Source organism: Somniosus microcephalus, chromosome 5 (assembly GCF_052327205.1).
Source record: "Somniosus microcephalus isolate GS21.2 chromosome 5, FLI_Smic_1.0, whole genome shotgun sequence".
In the NCBI taxonomy this organism is placed as follows: Eukaryota; Metazoa; Chordata; class Chondrichthyes; order Squaliformes; family Somniosidae; genus Somniosus; species Somniosus microcephalus.
The window spans coordinates 81,664,257-81,687,642 of record NC_140991.1 but is presented as its reverse complement, the minus strand read 5'-3'; the positions used below and the strand labels follow the sequence as shown (position 1 = coordinate 81,687,642).

At 43.4% G+C, this 23,386-nt stretch overlaps 1 protein-coding gene across 2 annotated transcripts in view; it reads right to left on the bottom strand.

Annotated features, from left to right (window-relative positions):
- Positions 1-20,832, bottom strand: part of LOC147117153 (disintegrin and metalloproteinase domain-containing protein 22-like) — a 46,437-nt gene extending 25,605 nt beyond the window's left edge. Inside the window, exons 1-2 of one of the 2 annotated variants that reach the window (XR_015078385.1) lie at positions 20,702-20,829; positions 3,757-3,826 (exon numbers count right to left, since the gene is read on the bottom strand). The gene's annotated coding sequence lies outside the window, so the exon portion shown is untranslated. Of the gene's footprint in view, positions 1-3,756; positions 3,827-20,701 lie in introns of both variants that reach the window. The other variant, XM_085987896.1, reaches the window with a different exon arrangement.
- Positions 20,833-23,386: the final 2,554 nt, after the last annotated feature.

Below are 23,386 nucleotides of genomic sequence, written 5' to 3'. Positions count from 1 at the left end.
TCTTGGATGGACTTGAGTTTCATAGATACTCAAGAGTCGTTGAGGGGACAAGGAGTATTTTGCACAAAAGAGGAACCTTAGCTTCTTAAAGGCAATTTCAGCAATGGAGGAGATATGGGAGTTCTATTTGACAGCAAGAATGTTTAAATACATTTTTAAATCCCCAATAGATACCAGAGAATTGATGAACACACTTTGGAAGCAGGCTTTGGCTCTGTGCCCAACTGAAGTCCTAGACATGGGACACCGAATGCCTTCAGCTCAAACATTACGATTAATTGTATAGCTCTTCTCATGCAACATGCTGCTTTAATCCCGTAATTATATTGTGTTAGTTAAGCAGAAAAAGGCAAAAAGAAAGCTTTTCATTCTCGAAAGTAATAAAAGATATCCATGAAATACAATTTTTTTTTTCACAACTGAGGCTGGAATAGCTCATGAGCGCCAAAGTCACAAACCTAAGGAACTAAACTATGAAAATGCCTGTGGTACGAAACATCAAAGCTTCTAACTATGAATCTAGTGGAATGGCACCCAGTGTGGCATTTATCAGCATCTGCTTTTATAAGCAGATTTTGTTCACCACAGCTTCTTACAAAGTTTTCACACTGCTTTTAAAAGATATATGGCTACATTTGATGGGAAAGGAACAAATTAGAAAATAACTCAATGTATTTAGCAAAATGTATGTATTTCACTTCTAAACTGGCATAATCTGTCATCCAACTCACAATTAAACTCCACAAACAAATAAATTTGAAGGAGGCGATAAGTGGCGGGGAACATGGTGCAGGGAAAGGACAGTAAGGCCAAGGTAGGAATAGAGCAAAAGGATATAAATCAATCATTCTGTGCATTAATAATCATACTATTCAAAAAAGCATACTGCTTGATGTTTAAGTCACAATGATAAATGTTGCAATTGTTGCTGTACAGTTATATAAACTTAGGGTAAAAGTGATTTCCACCAATTTTAAATTGACCAACTCATGATTTAAAGATAAATGGCTCCATAGTTGTTCCATGATTGGACCTTCCTCCATTGATCTTTGTAAATCCCTGGCCCTGAAAATCAGCAGCTGCTCCAGTAGACTCTCACTGCAACTTCAGTGAGACCCAGATATGCCTTGTTCCAAAGGTTCCTCAATGAACATTTTGGGGCAGAGCCCTCCCCGACATCAAACATAGCCATCATTGTAAGAGGCGCGGAGCCGAGAGGGGACTCGCTACATTGGGGGTTGATTGTAAAATTTGATTTATCAGAACCTGTTGCTTTTACTTAATTTGTAAGGTTCAGCTTTAATTGGAAGGGAGCATCTTTTTTCTTCCTTTATAAAACCCATCTACACAGGCCCACAGTAAACATCTGCATGAAATCTACCTCACACAGAATAGTGAGGGCCGTATTAGAACAAAAGAAGCATAGCCATTTACAACACAGATTGAGGCCATTGGACCCATTGTATCTGTGCTGCAAAAAAAATCCTAATACATTAATAATCCAAATAAATGGCCAAGTAGAATGAAACTGCTAGATCATTTTTGCAGATACACTTAGGCTTTTTTTTAAAAAGGAGAAATAATTTGTATTTTTTTTTTTTTTAAACTCTTGTTTCAACCCTTGAACAGTCCTACCACCTACAAGTTTGAAGCACACAAACAGATACTCTATTTTTATGCATATTTAAAATACTTCTGGGGAAAACATCAAATATTTATAGGAAGCTTGAAAGGGCAGAACTTCAAAAATGCTTGCTGACTTTCAGTCATGCCTGCAACCTGTGGGTGTGCAATGAATCCATAATGACATCAGAATGCATTTGCTGGATCAGTGGAGCAGACACACTCTCATTTGTTGTTACATTTAAGCAGGGTTTCTGTAAACCGAGGAGCTCAGGTTGAAGCCGATTCATTTAAAAATTGCTGGGTCCTCACTCCAACACTAGAAGTGTGGCAGGGCGGGACTTCCACCCACCAACTGTCTAGGCTGCTGGGCACCTCCCAAATTCCAGGAATGGGGTAATTTTAACAATCGAGGGGAGGGGCTCGCATCTGTAAAGGTGCCTGCCTTGAGTTGCCGATGGAAAATCAAAGTGGCAGCCATACCTCGATAGTTCAGAGACATAAGAAAATGATTCCCCTGCAGACAGAGGGCCTGACCCTGATTGATACTATCCACTTGATCGGCTTCACCGCTTATTACATCAACAGGACTCCGATGGCCTTTTAAGTGCCAGGGCTGCCTCACTCAGTGAAAACTACTCTGAAGATTCAGGAGGCCACAAAAGGTAAGCAGTAAATTTCCCTTTGTGGTCCAGTAGGAGCCAAGAGTGCTCCTTCTGACATGCAAGAATATGTTTGGCCTCTGCTGGCCCACCCTCCCTCTCATCTTCCCACCCGCGAGACTCGGCCAAACCTCCTCCCCATCACTGACCTTCCGGCCGGGGAGCGGCCGCAGAGAAACTGTTTTTGCAGGCAGCTCCATCTGGTTCCCCGCGCTGAAGGAAAACTCCATCCCCAGCAGTGGCCAGGAAACCCACCTCCAAAATGCTAATACCTCCAAAATTGAAAGGCCATTGCCACAACAATGCAACCAAGTTGGTAACACAGTGACTGTCTGAGTCTTACAGATAAGAAAGATCCCCATTTCAATCCCTGGTTTGTGCTGAGTTAGCTGATTTCAGTAGAAAGCCTACAATTGATTGCAGCACCCTCATTGAGGGTGGAGGGGGCAATGGCCAGGGTCCTTGCTCTAGGTTGCTAGTTAGTGACCTCCACTGTGTTGTGGAAGAAACCACTCGGAGTCACGGGTAGGCTGCGATATGAGAGAAACTTTATTACAAGCATGCAGGGGAGAGCCTTCAGCGTACCGAAGTCTCTCAAATTTACAATGTTCGTGGCAGTTTATTTATACATAAGCAACCATTAAATACCGGTTATGTAGGCTTTGGCAGGTGCTTCCCGCTATCTCAACTGTCCCGGACCCAAGGTCCTTACTTCTGCCTTTCTGCAGCTTTGTTTAACTTATCCGGCCTCCAGTTACCATTATCTTTGTTCATTGTTCCTGATTCAAGGTTTCATGAAGAAACTTTATTACAACTACTGCTACTGTTAAATGCTGACACTACGCATTGGTCTGGTTTTGGTCAAGCTTCCCATCATGCCTTGCAGTTACAGTAACATTTTAATAGCATGGCTTCTAACGCAACTATAATATACATTTAAAGGTTATCCAAACCTACAGGTTACCCTATCAGCTGGAAGTGCACATATGTGAACTGTGGGTGAGGACACAACGGGACTCACTATGATGCCATCTGTCAGGGCTGAGACATGACAAATGGCTATCTGAATGATACATCCATAGGGTAAATGCCACCTAAGGAACAGTATCCCAGCAAAGAAATAGCGCTTTCAAGAGCGAAGGGGTGGAGCGGCCAGGGAGAAATGTAGCAAAACAAAACAACACATATTATCAGAAACTGTTCTTGTATATTAACAACAACTGCTCTATTTTCAGAATTATTTAATTCCTATGTTCTTTAACGCAAATTTTAATTTTACAGAACTGAAACAAAGCAAAACCTTTAAACCTTGATGGCATTACTGCAGAAAGAAACTCGGATTGCCATTTTATACTGAAACTTGTATTTGGGTTAAAAAGAGAGTTATTGCCAGGAAAAGGCAGAGAAGGATTTTGTACTACAATGTCATTACATCATTTAATTCCATATACATGTACAAAACAAGGCTTACCAGTAAGTTCTCATCATTCCTCGGTGCAGGTTCAACCAAGTAAGTGTAGTTTCCATCATAAAACACACCACTGAGGATACAAAACAAGAACAAGTCTTAGTAATGGGTAAGGTTTCAGGGAGTGGGATTCCGCAAAAGTTCTTCCGCTTGTCCACCGATCAGGAGAACCTCCGCAAAACTTCACTCCCGTGTTCTGTGCCAGCCAAAGGACACAAAACTTAAATGAGGGCAATGTAAAGAGAACAAAATAATTCCATAAAATTTATACCATTCATTAACAAAAGGGAAACGGACAGATGATGCCAGGCCCCGTCCCACTGCAAGTGTCCTGCACACAGGTATGTTGTGCGTGATTTTTCTGATATGCACTGGCTGCGTGCTGGGCCCCAACAACTGCTCAGGGCCTCCCAAAAGTTACCCTAATATTTCTGGTGCTAGAAAAATACACATGATGCCCTGCCGGAAATGCAAAGTAGGAAAATCATGGCCAAGTGCCAGCCTGATGGATTCCTGGCTAGTCACTAGACCCAAAAGAGGGGGTTGGTTTGTTCCACCAAAGGTGGTCATCGTATTTTCACCTTCCCAGAAGAGCAGTCCTATAAAGCTTGCATTTGGACAATGCGAGGGTCGGAGCAGTTAGGAAAGGGGCAGGTAAGTCCTCTGAGCTGGCCTATGATCATCATCTCAACAATGTGACTGTTCACCAGCTGAAAGATGGCATCTGAACGATGCACGGACGAAAAGGTAATTTACCAAAAAGACTGAATGGATAAGAGTCCAGTCCTCTGGCCCCAGCTTGGCAAGTAACAAGACTCCTGGACCAGCTGCAGCACAGATACAGATGGAATTTACTTTTCTTGTTCCTGCCTGTTTTCATTCTTAAAAATCAAGTGTCATGGTTACTTAAGCACTCACCTTTCGTTCTGCATCTGCTCACTAATTTTCCTCCTCCACTACCATGCAATTGGATTACCAAAAACAAATGTTAGCCTACAGTGGAGAGAAAACCATTGGCTTCGGTTCCCCCACCATGAGATCAGTGTTACCATGGGCACTGTACTAGCATCATGGAGGTGAGGGAACTCTGCCCGTTGTATGGAGCTCGCATTAGGGAACTTCATTCAGAAAAAGAGGTCTATGTAAAAATCAACTCCTTGATTATGACAAACATCTCCACAATTCAGCTTGAGCAAGTAATTGGTATGTAATGAGTGAGGTGCAGTCAGCATCATGAGTCAGGTCAAAAAGTTACTGTGTTGTGTGTCACCAAATATTTATCATATTTAGTGACGCACATAACAGTAACTTTTTTTTAGTTAAGAAGTTATTATAAATATTTCTGTTGTTTGCCATAAAAACAAGAAAAAACATTTGCGCCTCCCAGCTTGTTTGTTCCAACAGACCACATATAACTTGCACTACTATGGACTCCGCCTAACTCCTTTAATCCCCTAAATGAAATAAATATTAACAGATTCTTCCTGTGATTTCTAAGATTTCTTCCCTGCTCCCGAGCACAACAGAATGAAAGCTGGTCTGCAAATGTCACTTTACCACTGCAATGTTATATTTGTGGAATTATAGGATACATTCTTGTCCTTAGCACTCCCAGTGCACAAAGAGATTGGGTCGATTGGGCTTATACTCGCTGGAGTTTAGAAGAATGAGAGGGGATCTCATTGAAACTTATAAAATTCTAACAGGACTAGACAGACTAGATGCAGGAAGGATGTTCCTGATGGTCGGGGAGTCCAGAACCAGAGGTCACAGTCTAAGGATAAGGGGTAAGCCATTTAGGACAGAGATGAGGAGTAATTTCTTCACCCAGAGAATGGTGAACCTGTGGAATTCTCTACCACAGAAGGCAGTTGAGGCCAATTCATTAAATATATTCAAGAAGGAGTTAGATATATTTCTTAAGGCTAAAGGGATCAAGGGATATGGGGAGAAGGCAGGGACAGGGTACTGAGTTTGGATGATCAGCCATGATCTCATTGAATGGCAGAGCAGGCTCGAGGGGCCGACTGGCCTACTCCTGCTCCTATCTTCTATGTTTCTATGTAAGATCTGCACAGGAGTGTTATAGATGAAAATATGCCCAAGCGTGGTTTTTATTTACACTGGTAATTCATCAGATAAGAGATACCCCCTCCAAGTCACACACCATCCTGACTTGGACATATATCACCATTCCTTCATTGTCGCTGACTCAATATTCTGGAACTGCCGACCAAACAGCATTATAGGAGTACCTTCATTACGCGGACTGCACCAGTTCAACAAGGCGGCCCAGCACCACCTTCTCAAGGGCAACTAGGGATTGGCAATAAATGCCGGCCATGCCAACGTCACCCACATCCAGAGAATACATTTTTTTAAATAAGAGTTATTAAATGGGCATATAACTTCCAATAAATTAATCAACCTTGAGACACATGAACAATGGGATCCAGAGTATTTGACCGATAGTCTAAGAGACCATGGTGCAATCTTCCTCCTCTCCATCACACAGCAGGAGAAATGCTACCCATTTGTTTGCTAAACATGATTAGGTCTTAAAGCTCTGAATAAAATATTACAAAATGTTCAACACTAAACTTCTTTTTATGAAGCATATACAGGAGGACTTTGAAAGTACTGAGCAAGGCTTGGCAGCTCTGAGATCCTGATGCATAAACTGCACCAGGAAAATATCTTTTGAAAAACACTGCAAATTAAAGCATTAACAAATACAAATGTTGTGTCTTTCTGAGACTATCCTGGCATCTAAAACTAGAAAGATCTTCTTAAACAGCAGTAATAAGGAACCAGCCATGAATGTCATTTTCACAAATACAAGGTCCTTCAAGGCCGTGTGAGGTGTAAGCGATGATAATGTTCCACGTACACTTTCTTTCATGTAAAAATAATGATCAATTTTCATCTTATTTACAGTATCATTTTGGGAAAGTGTGGAATTAGCAAAAAAATTAGAGTACTCCTTTGTACTCTTGTGAAGAGGTGACAATTATAGATGATCCCTAATGTAACAATGGTGCTAAAATATCAGCAATGAACTGATCAGACTGCCAAACCTTAACTGTAATCCTCTCTCTCACAAATTAAGTGCTACTTAACATTCCAAACAGACCATGGGGGTAACTTTAATCGAATCCACCCAATTTCAATGGAAAGTAAAACCGGGCAGCGTGTAAAACGGGCAGCCGATCCAATCCAGTCAGTTTTCTGCCAGGAGGGTTAGATTAAAATTACCCCCACGTTTTACATAGTGATAGAAACTGGCAGGCCCAACTGTCACTGCAATCCTTCTGGGCAAGTATCTGTTGTGGCTGAATCAGTTTGACTACCCCCTGAAGGACTATTCTTTACCAATCTGCAGCAGAATGTCAATTTAAAGAGTAGAATTGAAGCAGAAATGCTTTTAAAGATCTTTTGACTGTTAAATTGGCAATGCAGCACAGGAAGTCTTAAATTTTTCAGAATTGCATTAGTTTTTAAACCGCATTGAATAAAAGATTATTTTAATTGAAGTTTAATTTAAAACTGGACTACAATATTAGAATCTTACAACACAGAATGAGGCCATTCGGCCCATCGTGCCTGTGAAAGAGCTATCCAATTAGTCCCACTACCACTGCTCTTTTCCCATAGCCTAACGCACATATATTTACCCTAACTATGTGCATATAGCATCTATGCATACCTACACCACATTTTATATTCCAGCACCCAGTATCTTGAGGGCAGCTTAGAATTCTGGCTCACTGTCTAACCGAATACCCACAGCTCTGAAATAAAAGCATATCAAGTCTTGCCCTGGTAGTTTAGACTTTGTATTGTACTTACTGTTAGGCACTTTACAGCCTTCCGGACTCAACATCGAGTTCAACAATTTCAGATAATAATCCCTGCCCCCATTTTTCATGCTGTATGATTTTTGCCATTCCCATTTGCAACATTTTATCTTTCCTGCCTCTTACAAAAGTACAGTATATACTTTCAATTCCTTCCTCCCCTCCTAAACCAGCCCCCCCCGTCTCTGCACCTGCTTAATATGTTACATCTCCAGCTTTTTCCAGTTCTGATGAAGGGTCCCAGACCTGAAACGTTAACTCTGTTTCTCTCTCCACAGATGCTGCCTGGCCTGCTGAGTTTTCCCAGCATTTTCTGTTATTTCAGATTTCCAGCATCCGCAGTATTTTGCTATTGTACTGTAGTATCTTCCTGTTAGATTCACTTTATATTTTCAAAAAAAGAGACAAATATAAAGTGAGAAACTAAGAAGCTCTAGATTAATTTCAAACACGGAAGGTAATTGCATGCCTCTGCTGGCAGGGAGCCTTGCTTGCCATGCACACATGCAGAAATTGCAGGCTCAATTTGGATGGAATTTCACAAGCAGCATTTCTGATGTTCCAGTCACAAATTTAGGCCATAAATTCAATTTATTCTATACTAGGAGCCATAAAGAAAGATAGTCACTAATAAATCCAATAGGGAATTCAGGAGAAACTTCTTTATTCAGAAATTGGTGAGAATGTGGATCTCGCTACCAGATGGGAGTGTGGTGAATAGCATAGATGCATTTAAGGGGAAGCTAGATAAATAAATGAGGGAGAAAGGAACAGAAGGATATGTTCATAGGGTTAGATGAAGTAAGGTAAGAGGAGGTTCGTGTGGAGCATAAATGCTCATTGGGTCAAAAGGCCTGTTTTTGTGCTGTAAATTCTATGTAAAAATGACAATGAACTAACTACAAGGAAAGACTTGCATTTATATAGCTCCTTTCACGACCACAGGACATCCCTAAGTGCTTTACAGCCAATGAAGTACTTTTTGAAGTGTAGCCACTGCTGTAATGTAGGAAATGTGGCAGCCAATTTGCGCTCAGCAAGCTCCCACAAACAGCAATGTGATAATGCTCAGATAATCTGCTTTTGTTATATATACAAGGGAATATACACAAAGGTTTAGTTTTGAAATGCCTTAAATAGAAATACACAATGATAACATTACTTGACAAATAATACCCTTCATGTTTAAACTCACATCCAGGATACAGTAGCCTAGAACCTGGATATCTTGCACAGTGGGAACAGGAAGGGCACGAAATATGGACAAAACCTGTTATGGCTACAAAGAAATTGGGGGAACTGGAGGTTTTTCCGTCTGCCTCCTCTCTGTCGTGACATCACTTGTGGTGTTAAGATCCCAGACTTCCTTGGAAACCATGCCAGTGCAATCCTCCTGTAAAACCAACGGGAAATATGCCTGCTTGAAGCAGTCTGGGCTAGATTAAGCCCAGGTTCCAGGAGTGAAAGGATCAATATCTTAACCTTCTGCAACACCCAGTCTTCAGTCTAGTAGGTCTTTCTGTGTCCATAGTATTCAACCAATTCACCCGAGCAGTCTACTTAGTGTAATCCAAAGAATTTTTACTTTGAAGCTCTATTTGCTATATTAACGGGTTTGCCTGCACTAGTGTTATCCTGAACAAACTTGTTCTGAAATTTGTAGTGGGCTTCTGCCATTTCATGCTTCTTGAACTATACTGAGAATGTACACAGACAACCAGAGATGGCAATGATGTGCAAATACAGATTAATAAGATTATGAAAAAAGCTTTCTGCTATCAATAGTAATTCAGTAATCCTTAATCTTCTAAATACTTATGGCACCACACTTAGAGGATATTATTTGTTCAAGTATATTAAAAAGGTCCGAATAGAAGTACTGAAATTTGACACTGCATTGGTCTGTGTATAAGTGCTTGGATTTATTCATCACACCAATGAACCCTCAAAATAGAAGACAGCATGCATTCTAAATGGAATTAAGCTATTTTTAAATTGAAACTAGTTTAACCACTTTGATCAATTACAAAATCATTAAAGGCCTTTGTGAGAAGCAACAGTGGAAGTATATGCCACTTCTATTATATTACAGTTGCTTTACATAGATAAGATACTGAAGGTCGGTAATAATTCCATCCAATCCTTCCTATCTCTCCTTTAGTTCATTGACAGTTCATAGAATCATAGAATGAGATCATTCGACCCATCATGCCCGTGTCTGCTCTTTGGTAGAGCAATCCAATGAATCCCACTCCTCAATGACCGACCTGAAACGTTAACTCTGTTTCTCTCTCCACAGACCTGCTGAGCGTTTCCAGAATTTTCTGTTTGTATTTCAGTTATATTCATCGCTCCGCTGAACATCCTCCCTAAACTCCTATGATAATTTACACATTCTTCCTCGTCCCTGCACCCTCCCTATGTTGAAATCAATCCCATCATGCAGGGGCTCATCAGATATGAGCAAGAGACAAGACCAAGTGAATCAAATGTGATGCCAAGCTTGGGGTTTAAAAGTCACTAGACGGTAGGAAAAATGGAAAACTGAGACCATTATGAGTTCTGCAGTTTTCACATTCTGAGAAAAGAAAAGGTTGGGCCCAAATTTCCGATATTATTTTGGTACAAAGTGGTGTAGTGCTGGCATAGAGGTCTGGAATTAGAAACATAGAAACATAGAAGATAGGAGCAGGAGTAGGCCATTCGGCCCTTCGAGCCTGCTCCGCCATTCAATGAGATCATGGCTGATCATCCAAATTCAGTACCCGGTCCCTGCCTTCTCCCCATATCCCTTGATCCCTTCAGCCTTAAGAAATATATCCAACTCTTTCTTGAATATACTTAATGAACTGGCCTCCACCGCCCTCTGTGGCAGAGAATTCCACAGGTTCACCACTCTCTGGGTGAAGAAATTCCTCCTCATTTCAGTCCTAAATGGCTTACCCCTTATCCTTAGACTATGACCCCTGGTTCTGGACTCCCCGGCCATCAGAAACATCCTTCCTGCATCTAGTCTGTCCAGGCCTGACAGAATTTTATAGGTTTTGATGAGATCCCCTCTCAATCTTCTAAACTCCAGTGAGTATAAGCCCAATCGACACAATCTCTCCTCATACGTCATTCCTGCCATCCCAGGTATCAGCCTGGTGAATCTTCGCTGCACTCCCCCCATGGCAAGAACGTCCTTCCTCAGGTAAGGCGACCAAAACTGCACACAATACTCAAGGTGTGGTCTCACCAAGGCCCTGTACAACTGCAGCAAGACATCCTCGTTCTTGTACTCGAACCCTCTTGCTACGAAGGCCAACGTACCATTTGCCTTCTTAACCGCCTGCTGCACCTGTATGCTTACCTTCAGCGACTGGTGTACAAGAACACCCAGGTCTCTTTGCACTTCCCCTTCTCCCAATCTATTACCATTCAAATAATAATCTGCCTTCCTGTTTTTGCCACCAAAGTGGATAACCTCACATTTATCCACATTATAGTGCATTTGCCATGTTTCTGCCCAATCACCCAACCTGTCCAAACCGTGCTGGAGTTTCACGACATCCTCCTCACAGCATACCCTCCCACCCAGCTTGGTGTCGTCTGCAAATTTGGAGATATTACATCCAATTCCCTCGTCCAGATCATTAATATATATTGTGAACAGCTGGGGTCCTAGGACCGATCCTTGCGGTACCCCACTAGTCACTGCCTGCCACTCGGAAAACGACCCGTTTATTCCAACTCTTTGCTTTCTGTCTGCCAACCAGTTCTCTATCCAAGTCAATACCTTGCCCCCAATCCCATGTGCCTTAATTTTGCACGCTAATCTCTTATGCGGGACCTTATCGAAAGCCTTCTGAAAGTCCAAATACACCACATCCACTGGTTCTCCCTTATCTATTTTACAAGTTACATCCTCAAAAAATTCCAGTAGATTAGTCAAGCATGATTTACCTTTTGTAAATCCATGTTGACTTTGTCCAATCCAGTCACTGCTTTCCAAGTGCTCTGCTATTACATCTTTTATAATGGACTCTAGCATTTTCCCCACTACCGATGTCAAGCTTACCGGTCTATAATTCCCCGCCTTTTCTCTACCACCTTTTTTGAATAGTGGGGTAACATTAGCTACCCGCCAATCCATGGGTACCGTTCCAGAGTCTATCGACTTCTGGAAGATGACCAGCAATGCATCGACTATTTCTAGGGCCACTTCCTTAAGTACCCTGGGATGTAGATTATCAGGCCCTGGGGATTTATCAGCCTTCAGTCCCATCAATTTTCCTAACACCATTTCCCTACAAATACTGATTTCTTTCAGTTCCACCCTTTCATCAGACCCTATGTTCCCCGGCATCTCTGGGAGGTTATTTGTGTCCTCCTTTGTGAAGACAGAACCAAAATATGTATTTAGTTGGTCTGCCATTTCTTTGTTCCCCATTATAAATTCCCCCGATTCTGACTGCAAGGGACCTATGCTTGACTTCACCAATCTTTTTCTCTTCACATATCTATAAAAGCTTTTACAGTCAGTTTTTATGTTCTCTGCAAGCTTACTCTCATATTCTATTTTCCCTTTCTTAATTAATCCCTTTGTCCTCCTTTGTTGAATCCTAAACTGCTCCCAATCCTCAGGATTATTGCTTTTTCTGGCCAATTTATATGCCCTCTCCTTGGACCTTATGCTATCCCTAATTTCCCTTGTTAGCCACGGTTGGGTCACCTTTTTTGTTTTATTTTTATGCCAAACTGGGAGGAACAAATTCTGTAGTTCATCCATTCGGTCTTTGAATGTTTGCCATTGCCTATCCACCGTCAACCCTTTGAGTGCCATTCCCCAATCAATCCTACCCAACTCGCTCCTCAGACCATCATATTTTCCTTTATTTAAATTGAGGACCCTAGTCTCCGAGTCAACTACTTCATTCTCCATCTTAATGAAGAATTCGATCATATTATGATCGCTCCGACCCAAGGGGCCTCTTACAACAAGATTGCTAATTAATCCTTTCTCGTTACATAATACCCAGTCTAAGATGGCCTGATCTCTGGTTGGTTCCTCGACATATTGGTCCAGGAAACCATCCCGTAAACACTCCAGGAATTCCTCCTCCACAGTATTGTTACTCATTTGGTTGGCCCAATCTATATGTAGATTAAAGTCACCCATGATGACTGCTGTGCCCTTATTGCACGCTTCTTTAATTTCTCTTTTAATGCCATCCCCAACCTCCGCCTTACTGTTTGGAGGTCTATAAACCACTCCCACTAACTTTTTTTCCCCTTAGTATTTCTCAATTCTACCCATACAGATTCCACCTCATCAGAGCTAATATCCTTCATTACAATTGTGTTAATCCCTTCTTTAACCAGTAATGCTACCCCACCTCCCTTTCCTTTTTGCCTATCTTTCCTGAATATCGAATACCCCTGGATGTTGAGTTCCCAGTCCTGGCCTTCCTTGAGCCACGTTTCCGTAGTCCCAACCAAATCGTATTTGTTTACTTCTATTTGCGCAGCCAATTCATCCACCTTATTACAAATGCTCCTCGCATTAAGACATAAAGCCTTCAGGCTTGTTTTTTTAATGCTCTTAGACCTATTAGAATTATTATTTACTGTGGCCATGTTTGATTTAAACCGTTGATTTCTCTGACTGCCACTTTTGTTTTTCTCCTTCCTATCTTTTGCTTTTATCCTTGTTTCCCTTTCCTCTGTCTCCCTGCTCAGGTTCCCAACCCCCTGCCATTTTAGTTTAAACCCTCCCCCACAGCACTAGCAAACACTCCCCCTAGGACATTGGTTCCAGCCCTGCCCAGGTGCAAACCGTCCGGTTTGAACTGGTCCCACCTCCCCCAGAACCGGTTCCAATGTCCCAGGAACTTGAATCCCTCCCCCCCCAATTGAAGTCAAACATGTGGGAGGATTAACAATTCCAAAATACAGACTAAATTCCGGGTGGAATTCGCTGTTGGTAGACGATGTGCCCACCCCCAATGTATTTGCATGTAGGCCAATCACGGATAATGAGGACCAAAGCTACTGTCACAGAAATTTGCCATTTACACCAGAATTGCACCCAATTTAAGTTCAGCTTGCAGAGGGACAAGTTACCTGCATGACTTGTCAAACAGGAAGCAGTTGACTTTACAAGCTTTGAATGTCCACAAACTTCGTCTGCAACATCAGCTTTGATGGAAACAATTAGAAAAATCTTCTCAGCTGTGCAACTAAAATAGGATTCTCCAAGCTGCCTTGGAGCAGTTTCAGGCCGAGAACTGTTTTTCTTCCAATTCCTTACCATGGGGTTCACTATGGGCATTGCCATACATGTTCTTGTGATTGAGGCAAACAGGAGCGGAAGGAAGAGGAAATGACAGAAGCACCCAGAACAAGACTACACCAAAGGAGGAGGCCAACTAGCAGCTATTCTTCCAGCAGAATTTACAGACCACACCACTCCCTTGATGATGTTTCAAAAGAAGTCTACTTAAGGAGGCAACAATTTAGCATTTCAAGGGCCTGGCTAGCAAGGTCACATGAGCTATCGTCAGGAGAGAGTACAATATGTTGAAGGCGGAGTCTAGCCACGCCACTTGTGTTGGGTTTTGGTTTTGAATGCCCACTGATCAGCACGAGAGCAGATCTGATGGTATCAATTTGATTCTGCAGACCCTGAAAGATGTCATCCTGAAGCTCTCAGACGTTGCTTTGCATTGTTTTTTCCAGACAGTCCACTAAAGCCTGAAAGGCAATGGCAATGGCAAAGCATCCACTTTGCTCTGATTGGTTGAGAGATCTCTCTATTGGGGGGGGGGGGGCGGGAAACTGATGAAGTTGTTCGCAGGGGCAACACCCTTTCCTGGTAGTGCTGCATGTGTCCGATCCTTCTTGGCTATTGGCAGTGAGAATGGCATTGCTCTGAGCCCTTCCAGCTGTCTCAGTGCCTCCGCGTGAATGTGATGCTCATCCTGCAGCCTTCTTTTTGGAGCAGGATCCCAGAGATCTGAAAGAGACCCAGGGGTGTTAGCTGACTAATGAGATGTCTCAGAGAGGATCTTAGTAAGGTATGCAAGAGCCAGGGTACAGAAGGCAAATCCTGATATTTTCTTTGATACACCAAGGTGGGAGGAAAGACGGCAAAGTTCAGGATAGTAAAAAGCTGTTTGAGGCCAGGACATTGGATTCATTGAAGAAACAGCTAGATGCTGACTGGGACATGAGTAGGGTTAATAATCTGCAGCATGAGATCAAATGAGCTGAAGGGCCTTCTTCATCTAAACTTATCTTGTGATACAAGATCCCAATTTTGCAGTGCGAGGCCCAAATCATATGACAGCCGAGTCAATTAGCCTCCGTGGATGCTGCAAGAGCAGTTCATGAATATCATTATTATTATACTGTAGCGGTTCGTGTACATCGCCACTAAATAATCGAGTTCGACTTCGACGAACTATAAATAAGTTGTTTATTTACAGGAACAGGTTAAATACAACAGGTAAGGTAGCAGGTAAGATGGTTGACTGTAGGAGCACCGTGGTGTAGGTCTTTCCCCAGCGGGGACGCCACGAGGACTAACTAGAAGTTTCCCAGCTCAACTGCCAGCAGGTTCCGAGCTCAACTGCCAGAGGGTTCCGAGCTCTGACGTCATGACGTCGAGTACAGGAGAGAAGCCTGAGTATAGTAACAGACACATACAGTAAGGTAAGTTAAAGGGAATTATGTATCTCAATGTAAGGGACAACCAGTGGTACCGCCACATAGGCCCCCCCAGAATTCGCTTTAACGAAAGTCCAAGGATGAGATGGTCTGACGAGTTGGTGGTCACGGCGGTCGTGCTGTCTTGACTTGGTAGGCGGGGTATGAAGATGCTGCTCGTGAGCGGATCCTTACGCACGTCGTGGCGAATAAAGCGTATCCGTCAGGCGAAGGACCGTGGAGACGTGCGAAACAGCAGGCCTTGTCAGAGTGACAGGCAGGTTGGGCGGACGCGGGCAATGTCTCCGTTGATGTTGAAACAAGTCCTTGTTCCGACGAACTCTGCAGGAACGCCAAACGAGCGATCCAGAAGGACTTGACAGGCGAGGTCGGTGAACTCGCCGACAGGTGAGTGAAACCTTCGGGAGACTGGAACACGCGGAATGGTGCGTGCCATAGTGCTACGACGATAACACAATGGAGGGTGAAGAGTTTCTGCGTTGATCAGTGATCGGTGAGGCCAGCAACTTTCACGTGGCTGATCGCGGCCGCAGGATGCCCGTTGGACCCGTCCTTGATGTATGCAGCGTCAGTAGAGGTTTGCGTTTGTTAAAGGGAAAACTGGAGAAAGGGCGGCAACGGTCCGGGTTGTTGTTGCTTTCAGGAGGGGTCAACTCTGCCTGGAAGGCGGCAACACTTGTAACTGTTGTAGATTTAGGAGAACACAGCCGGGAGGGCGGCACGCTTTTTGTTCACGCTGAATCGTGTAGTAGGTAACACAACCAGCAGGCTGAAGGGCTGGTGCGTTGTCAGCGGAGAAGGAGTCGTCGTTTTTCACGAGGGATAGGTCCTCGTGGTTCGCGAGGGATGGGTCCTCGTGCGCGAGGAGTGCGTCCTCATGGTTCGCGGGGGTGAGTCCTCGTGGTATCCCCGCAGGGCGCGCTCCGATTTTGTGGGCCCGAACATGCTGTACCCCGCGCTTGGAGAGATGTATACTTGCTGTTGCTTTGGACGTAGAGGCGGACGATCCGTGTGGCGGTAGGAAAGACAAGTACGGGGACCGTAAGCAAGTGCGTGGTTGGCGCCGCATCGATGTTCTCATCGAACGGGGCTTCTACCTTTATAAAGCACGAGGGAGACTGTGGCTCCCTGGATTGCGGTAGCGACAGCAAAACGGCTGGTGCTTCCATGGCGTGCTTCTTTTGTGAAAACTGTTCACAAAAAAACGGGGTCCGGTTGAATTTTGTCCGTGTCAAACGGGATCTGCTCCAGGCTGCGCTTACCTTGCGAATACATTCACAAAGACGGGGTCGCCTTTGGAGGAATCGGTATTAGGCGGTTGCTGTTCCGTGGTTGTTCGTCGGTTGTGCGTCGGTCGTCTTGTGGGAAGACGAGGTTCATGCGTACATTGCTACCGTGAAAATCGTTCACGGATACGGGTTCACCAATGTAGTGTTGGAATTGATGAGCTCCCGTACTCACGTCGTTGGGTCACCAATGTAGCGGTTCGTGTACATCGCCACTAAATAATCGAGTTCGACTTCGACGAACTATAAATAAGTTGTTTATTTACAGGAACAGGTTAAATACAACAGGTAAGGTAGCAGGTAAGATGGCTGACTGTAGGAGCACCGTGGTGTAGGTCTTTCCCCAGCGGGGACGCCATGAGGACTAACTAGAAGTTTCCCAGCTCAACTGCCAGCAGGTTCCAAGCTCAACTGCCAGAGGGTTCCGAGCTCTGACGTCATGTACAGGAGAGAAGCCTGAGTATAGTAACAGACACATACAGTAAGGTAAGTTAAAGGGAATTATGTATCTCAATGTAAGGGACAACCAGTGGTACCGGCGCAATACCTTCTCTGCGCAGCTTTCGCCTTGTGCAGGCAGCAACAGCCTTTCAGTCTTTACAAAGGCTGCATTGGTGGGAGAAATGTGGACAAAAAATCCAATAGAACAAAACCCAACAGAACAGGAGAGAAAACCCAAGATGGAGACATGAAAAGAAGTGGCAGAACCATGCCTTCCTGACCCCATTTGATATCTGCTCAAGTAGATGTTCTGTTGTATCAGGTGAGTGCCAGGAGGATCACTTGGTTTGGAACTGAAGGACACCCCGCCCAGAGGACAGCTACACATGTGTCTAGCAGCAGGCTCGATGATTTCTACAATATCTGCAGGATATGGGAGAAGATGGTACACTTTAAGGAATCTGGCATGGTAAGGTAGCCAATAGCACTCTGTACCAAGATTCCACACCACAAAATGTTCCCTGTCAACTAGCTTCATATTTAATGCTTGCCTGTATCAAGCCTTCATGCAATCTTACAGCTCTGTCATTGCCATACCCATATCTCAGTGGGGTACACTGGCACGATGCAATGTATAGGTGAAAATGTGGTTACACTTTCATTCTCAAATATCAAAGCACTGAAATACAAATCAGTTACTAACAACCAAAATGGCTTCAGGTTGGGCACACAGCAGTCACAGTGATCCCCTGTACTTTGGGAAATGCATCAGAGCAGTAACATTGGACAGCTGTGTCATGTTATTCATTGGGAAAGACAGATGGAAATACTGGCAATGCTGACCACTGGTTTGATTAATGTATGGGCTATATAAAAAAAATACAAAGCCTGTTGCAATTTTAGAACTGCTTCTCCCATGCAGTGTTCCTGGTTCCAAATAGGTGGACACAAAAAAACAAACCTGGCGCAAATACCACACAACTGTACTGGATGTTCATTTAAATCACGATGGCAATTCACTCTGATTTGTTCTGTCGAGACGCCCAATATGGTCAACCTTTTCCTGATTTCTCTGGTTTTTTTCCAACTTGCTGGTGTGCAGAGTGCAGATGCTCTTATAAATCCCATATCATCGCTGACTGTCAAACAGGACTCAACTAGTCACGTCGTAGTTGGGCATTTCTCAACCCGCTTACGAACTGGACAGGAGCAGTGTACCTCAAATCTTCACCTATTGGGCCTTCATGACGATAACAAATGTCCTGGAGGACAAGTACAAACCATCTCCCACGTCATTAAATCATACCCAGGCACTAAACTATCTGGTGGCCTATGTACTTTGTATGCCAGTGATGATAATGCTCTAAGATGGCTGGAACTATACGCCATGTCTCCGTACACTAAATAAATACATTTCAATATTTTTTGCATCAAATCTGGGATCCTCGTGAGGTTCAGACACAAAATGAGCACACGAACCTGAGTTCACTAAATGTAGAAGAGTGATAAATTGCAGCCCTGTAGGAAATTGCTGCCTAGTCTCCTCTCCCTCTCTCTGCGCCAGTGTTGCACCTGCTCTCCCTATGCACAGCGCCGCTAAATCGATCCTCTTTATGTAAACAATGGCTGCTGATTACATCATTTAGTGAACTGTCTTAGGCAAGACATTGTACCAGAGTGTGAAGGAGCTGAATTAACATATGTGGTTGAAGTGCCAAGCTTTGTGAAGTACCCTGGGTTAATAACTGTATCTGCTGATGTTAATTCAGCTCCCTCACAGTGATGCATTCAGTAACTTCTCCCAACCAGTATCCCAAGGTTCGCTGTCTAATTAGCATACTGCATTTAAAAAACCTGAACAGAAATACTTAAGATTACAATTGCTAATTGCAGATAGTTAATTCATTCATTGCCAATGTTTAATTTTTAAAATGTAGCTAAAATTAACTATAGAAAATGACTAAAAATGTAAACATCATAAGCACACCAAAATAAACCTTCTGCACTTTTCAGCAAGCTTAGTTACAGCAGAATGTTATTCACCAGATGAGTCATTGAGGCTGTGGCGTTATGTTTCATAGCAACTTCTGCAGCAGCTGACACAAAAAATTAGCTCCGGAAAGTTTTTTGTAATATATTTTTTTCAGGGTTTGCACTGTTCGTGCTCATGGAATTAAAGTGTATTTTACAGTGAGATCAGTGGCTCTACGTGCAGATTTGTAACTTGGGTGAAGGAAAGAAAATCATACATGTCAAACATTTAAAAAATTCATTTTTAGTTAACATTCCCTAAAAACATGGTTAGAAGATTTTGCTTGGAGAAACACAGTGAAAATGTCCTAAATGTGAATACTAGCTATGTGCAGTAGTGGAGTCATTTTGAAATCTCTGAACCTTTACAATGAACCCTTTGTAATCTATCACTTGCAAGAACAGCAATGCTTTTGTATTGCTGTGTAATGAGAATATTCAGAGCTTTATCAGTATTCACTGTACCTCTCCAATAAAATCTTACACATATACTTTTGGTCAATGTTAGTTAAGAGAATTTTTAGATCTTCAAACATGTATATGATTTTTTTTCCCCTTCATCCAATTTATAAATCTACTGCTTTGAGTTTAAACTACAGCAAAACCTACAAAACACAACACTGATAAGTTCAAATTCTATTCAATTTGCGATTTATCATCATCATTCACTGAAGTGTAATTCATACAAGATATAATGGAAAATTGATGTCATTTTTATGGCAGAGTGACGAGGACAGTTTCTACAAAATGTTCACAGATCTCTACGCGTTTCAATGTGGGCATTAGCTCAATGTGGGCATTAGCAATAATGATGGATGTGGATCTAAAATTGTTATCTGCTCTTAAAATAGACCAAGTGTTAACTTGCACCCATGAGTCTTAAAGAAGATGGGGGCTGAAACTAATTAAGCTTTAACTGACATTTTCATAAGCTCGCTCCGTTGAGGAAAAAAATCCTAAGAATTGGAAAGCGACTAACATAGCCTCATTATTTGAAAATAGACAAGAGACATACCTAGAAAATTCCACAGGGGTTCTCCCGATCTTCCACTGCAAGTTCAGCAGAAAAGCCGTGGAAACCCTGGGAAAATGGTGTGAATGGTGCTTGCGCAGTTTGTGCAGCTCTTCAGCCGAGGTTTCAGTGGACAATTGGAAGAACCCCCTGCAAAAAATTCACCCCCAGTCTAACCAGTAAAAAGTCCATTACAGATCCCTGCAAGAGTCCAGGAATTGCTGCCCCTTTCTATTTTGCCAATTTTCCTCCAGCTTTCCAGCCCAAGCTCTGACCAATTTTTCCGGGTCTACAGCGACTTATCCACCTGTTGTTAATGAAGTAACGGGTCTCAGCAGCAAAGACTTTATCTGCATACTAAAAGAAAATAGAAGCCAGGATAGGAACAAGTAACGTCAACAGCCTCCCAATTCATCACAGAGCAGAAATCGAGAATCAGAATAGCTCCCGATCCTTCCTCTCATCATACGAGGAAAAGCTTAATAAAAGCAACACTATTTTAAAATGGAGCCACCTTTCTGTGCGGTAATTTCTATGTACTCCAGGGTGAGGTCAGACCAAAGCAATTTAAAAACATTAAACATGAAAATTCTAAATGTCTTGTAACTTACTGTAGTCCATAACATGTTGAAAGGGCCACAGAGGATTCTGCATTTCCTTGGATTTTGCCATGATAATAGCAGTGTTCTCCACCCTGTAATTAAAATGAATCAGTGTCACTATGCATCATGCTCTGTACATTTGGAGATTTCATTGCAAACCATCAGTATTAACCCTAAAGTGTTGAATTACAGAATTGACAATAGACTTTCTGGCTGTATCTACCCAAATTAATCTAAATCACAGTTTGACATACATAATAATCAGCTATACTCAGGTGGAAAATCTCACCCTAGTGTTGTTTTTATGTCAAAAAGACTACTTTCCCAGTAGCTGCAGGAACACTTATTAGATACCTATGCTATGGACTTGGTGCTGGCTGGAACTCATCGGGTTACAGGGGGAAAGGGAGAAAAAAACAGCAGAGAGAGCCTGTCTTGTCCTGCAAGGTGCAACTCATATCAGCTAATAAAGAAAGCACTAATGGCTATTATGAAAATGAAAACAGCCCAGACTGTCCCTCAGTCTCAGCACAAAGACAAGGTATATGCACAAAAGCAGCACAATTATATCATTAAAAATATAAACAATGGCCGTGAAATTTTAATTAGATGAGGGCATGCGGCACAGTGCTATGGGTGTTTAGAACACTCTCCCGAGGCCTAGAAATTATACCACGGGACGTGTTAACCCATTTAAAATAAATGGCTCACACCTCAGCTATAAAAAAGGAGAGAGGAATTTCAGATGACCCTGTTAAGCATTTGTATCTGTTGTCGCTTGAAGTAAATTCAAGGTTTAAGTAAGTATGAAACAAGCAAAGACCTGTCTTATTAAATCTGTTCTTTCCACATTCTTCTCAACTCATTTAAGCTTCTCCAATGAGAAAACTAACCACAGGTAAAACTGCTAAAAAGACAAAGGCCGTGATTTCCCCTACCTTGGTGGGTCCGTGGCGGGGGACGTCAGTGGTGGGTCCCAACCCCGCTGCTGGCTCCAGCCCACTCCGTAGAATGATTTTATGTTGATTGGGCTTGTTAAGCCCACCCAGCGCGTTTGCCGGCCCATTGAAGGAAGCGGGTCTGATGACGCCTTTGATGACACATCATCAGCCGGTTTCCTTAAAGGGACAATGCGCAAATTGATTTTGACAGTTGTGCTGTCAGTGTTCTACAGCATTGAGGTGCTGCAAACACTGACAAGCACAGCACAGAGGTGCACGGCTGCACCCAGGCTCTCCCATGACTCCCTCCATATGCTTATGGAGGGAGTCACAGCACGCAGGGAGGTTCTCTTCATTTCCAATGGATGGTAGAGACATCCCCAGGAGACCAATGCAGCCTGGTTGCACATTGCACAGGAGGACTCAAGCAGGGAGGTGGTCAGGAGGACCAGGCTGCAGTGGCACAAACCTTTTAATGATCTCAGTAGATCACGAAACATTAGTACAAAGCCACACTCAACCTCATCCTGCTGTGCCACTCATCACATTCCTATCACTCTGCCTTCCCTACCCTACTCCTGCACATCCTTATTCACACCAACTTATCTTGCACCTCCACCCATCCCTCTCTTATCTACATTATTATCACATCCCCAGCTCACTAGCCACCCCTCACACTCACCCTCATCCTAGTGCAATCATACCAACTAACAACACACTAGGGTAGGCACTTGGGTGTTTTAGCCAATGTTCATGTGAAGTTTCTGTTAATATGTTGTCAAACATTGAAATCTTTATTTTCAACACTTTGGGGTCGATTTTAACTCAGCCGTGAGGCGGGCTTTGAGGTGTGTGGGGGGTTAAATTCGCAAAAACTGGGGGCCAGGACCCACCCCTGCCTGGTTCCTGACCCCGAGCCATTTTAACCCAGGCGTGTCTGATGGTCCCGAATCAGTCCCGCCTCCAACAGACAGGACTGGTCTTTAAGGCCCTTAATCAGCAATAATTGGCCTTTATAATCCCATTTTAACAGGCCCTTGCATTTTTAACCCTTTTCCCACGTAAAACACGCCTGGTGGGGATCACGCCTGTGAAACCTGGCGTGAGCGCTATTGGCTTGCTGACTATCAGCTGCAGGTCAACCATTAAAGAGGAGATTTGATCAGTCATCATCTGCAGGTGGCAGGACTTTGTTGTTTCAGGCGTGGCGCAACTATTACCAGGCTTAACCACACCTGTGGAAGGTTGGAGCCTTACACACATCTCCAGTGTGACCTCCTGGGAAACCCCGCTCGCCACCTTCACTCAGCGCTTCCTCAATGGAGGCATATACCAGAAGCATGGGAGCCATTTATTTCCTTCCCTTCTGGGCATTAGATGAGCTCGAACACCAGCCGTGGCACCAGCAGAACCAGGAAAAACAGCAGCAGCAACAGGAGCGCCAGGCTGCTGCTCACCCACCTGATGCTGCACAGGCCAGAAGGGGCCAGCGCTTGGAAGTGGCTTGAGAGCACCTTGCTACACATCAGGGGGCCATGGGGACCCGTATCTGCACTGGCAGTCCTACTCAGAAGGACTTCCTTGAAGGTCTGGTTTCTCTGTTCAATAGATGCCCATCGCTCCTCAAGAGATGTCATTCTATTATGAACACTCACCATGTTTTCCATACCCTGGCGACTTATCTCCTCCATGGAGGTTGCCATCCTTTCCATGGTGATGCGTTCATGTGCCAATGACTCCACAAAGGCTCTGC